This window comes from Physeter macrocephalus, chromosome 2 (assembly GCF_002837175.3).
Source record: "Physeter macrocephalus isolate SW-GA chromosome 2, ASM283717v5, whole genome shotgun sequence".
Classification (NCBI taxonomy): domain Eukaryota; kingdom Metazoa; phylum Chordata; class Mammalia; order Artiodactyla; family Physeteridae; genus Physeter; species Physeter macrocephalus.
The window spans coordinates 76,568,967-76,571,993 of NC_041215.1; the positions used below are offsets into that span (position 1 = coordinate 76,568,967).

The 3,027-nt window shown below is 37.9% G+C and overlaps 1 pseudogene; it reads right to left on the reverse strand.

Moving 5' to 3' along the window:
• Nucleotides 1-1,672: 1,672 nt before the first annotated feature.
• Nucleotides 1,673-3,027, reverse strand: LOC102984523 (elongin-C-like; annotated as a pseudogene).

Here is a 3,027-nt window from a genome sequence, read left to right on the forward strand (position 1 = left end):
CTCACTATCGCGGCCTCTCTTGTTGCTGAGCACAGGCTCCAGACGTGCAGGCTCAGTAATTGTGGCTCACGGGCCTAGTTGCTCTGCGGCATGTGGGATCTTCCCAGACCAGGGCTCAAACCCATGTCCCCTGCATCGGCAGGCAGATTCTCAACCACTGCGACACCAGGGAAGCCCCCAGAATATAATTCTTGTACTCGATAATTCTATACTAAAATATGTAACAGTATGTCTTAAGATGTTACTAAAATATATGCAATTAACATTTATATTTAATTGCTTTCAATAACAATGTTAGGTCTTCTAAGAGGAAAAATTACTTTTATCGATCTTGGTTGTTTATGGTTTTTGCAGGTTCCAGAAAAACTGGTCCATACTGAACCAGTCAAAGAAGTAAGCTGAAGACTTAAATTTATAGACCCTATAATAACAGCTTTGTTTTACTGCTAAGATAGAGACAATAATAAACCCAACTCTAGTGCTTCTTTTTCCACGACTAAGCAGAGACGCTGTATTATAGTTCAAAAATTTTTTTTGTCTTAGCATAAAAGCTGAATGACCTCTTTTATAAGTTTGAGTTCAGAAGACCCACATTATGGATATCATGTCTAGTGGGACATACATTAATAGAAGATAATTAATATACTATATAAAAGTGCATTATTAGATTTGTACTGCATCTCTCCACGTTTTTCATATTTTATAACATTTCAGTTGAATGGAGGAAGACTGGAATTGTCAGAAGTCTTGCTCTTAGGATCTAGATGAAGTTCATAGTGAGTCTTTTAAAACATATTTAAATAATGAGAAGTGTAATCACAAGGGACTGTGTAAGAATGAATATTGCAAAGGAGACTATATTATAGTCAATGGATTGGCCAAAATGCAAAATGAAACTACATGAAACTAAAGTCATGTAGTTTACTTGTTGACCATGTGGCTACAGTTCAAAAAGTCTCTGCTCCAAAAGCTGTACCTAGTAATATTCCAAAATTGATTTTAAATAAAGTTCTTAAATTGTAGCAATAAACAAAAAGACAAGATACACTTAAACAATACTGCAGTTTATCAAAAGACACATAAGAAATTTCAACTCTCATGTCTTTGACAGTTATAAAAATCAATATTTTGGCTAAGTTATAAACATGTTTATAATGCAATTATATGCAATTGCATAACTCTAGTAATGCTAATGACAGCTATTAAGATCAGAATAGGTTTTTAAAAAAACACTAAAAACATAAAAATATGTAGCCCCATTATTTACCTGTAGAACGTGTTGAATTTATGCCTAAATTTCAGCATTTACTATATCACCACTGCTCTAATTTTGGAGCGGCTGGGCCCGTGAGCCATGGCCGCTGAGCCTGCGCGTCCGGAGCCTGTGCTCCGCAACGGGAGAGGCCACAACAGTGAGAGGCCCGCATACCGCAAAAAAAAAAAAAAAAAAAAAAAAAAAAATCACATCCAAAGGATAAGGCAAAACCACCTACGAACTGGCATATTTATTTCTCAATTTGTAAAAATGTCCTTAATTTGTTGATGTAGCAAACAAATTTCAACTCTGATTGCTATGCAAAAGAACAGAAGGTAACCTGCTTTGCAGCGAACTTTAAAGTTTAATTGCACACAGGCAACATACTATATACGAAAAAACTACTAACTACAGGTATTAAATACTGAAAAAAGTTAACAGTTTATTATAATTTATTTTATTTAACAATCTAGGAAGTTTGCAGCCATCAGCAGTTCCAGTGCAATTTCAGGTGCAATTGGAAATTCAGGAATCCCCATGGAGCTGTTAGTGTAGTGAACCTTGTAGGTAAAATACATGCATACTTTTGATAGCACATGTGAAAGGATCTCACTAAAACTGACTTCATTAGTTTCGTTCTCAGCAAACTGACCTGGGCCACTCAACATGCCTTTTTTGTCCTGATGTTAGCGCATGTTCTCTTTTTACAATAAATTCATGACCATCCGAAGATATCAATTCGACATACATGGTGGCATCAGGGCCCTCACAACCACCATAGGTTTTCTCTTCTCCATCCATTATGTTCTTATGAAATTCTACTTTGCGTCCACAGGAACTTTAGTAGCTTCTCTTCAGCCCTGCAGCCACTGTACCGGGTCCCCGCGCACTGCCACAGTCCCTACACCAGCCCCCCCACCCACCAGCTGCCTGCCCGCAAGTACTATTAATATGTACACTTTACAGATGTGGAAGGTAAGCCGAGAGAGGTTAGTCAGTGACTTCTCTAAGGTCATCCAATCAATTATTAAGCAGCAAAGCCAGGTGCAAAGTCAGGTCGGACTTCAAAACCCAGACTTTCCCCACTTTTCACTCTTCTGAATACCTCCTTAAAAGGAAGTTATGAATTTGGTCATTAGCAGACATAAAAAGGTGAAATAGGATCAATATGAATGACATAAATCAGCCATACTCATTCTTTAGATCAGGTAATTTTAGTATCTAAGTTTGTCCCATCCTAGAAAAAAATCCTCATCATCTGATCACATCAATGGTATTTAAACCAAATATACCATATACTCCGCCAAGAACAGTGGGGTGCTGGTCATGCACCTGTACTGCTTAGCTTAGGCATTTGGTTATGGGAACAGCCTAAATTCTTCAGATGAAAATGGATCACATATTTATAGAAAAATTTAATTACAGACTTTTAAAAATCAAAGTGAGAGTCACTTGATGAAGTCAGGACTACCCATTTGTCATCTTGGCACCGGAGCACCACACATGGGTAATTTCATTAGATTTATAAGACTTTCTCAAGCTTTTGACTTAATAGAGTCAGTTTTCCAGATCTCTTATTAGAGACCAACCAGTACCATTGCAGGGAGAAGAAGAATATACCTTCTATGCTCATGAAAGTGGGCTGAGGAGAAAGGTGAACTGATCCCTGCAAGTTAAGCAGAACCTAATCTGATCGTTGACTTAAATTAAAAATGCAATGAGGGGCTTCCCTGCTGGCGCAGTGGTTGAGAGTCCGCCTGCTGATGCAGGGG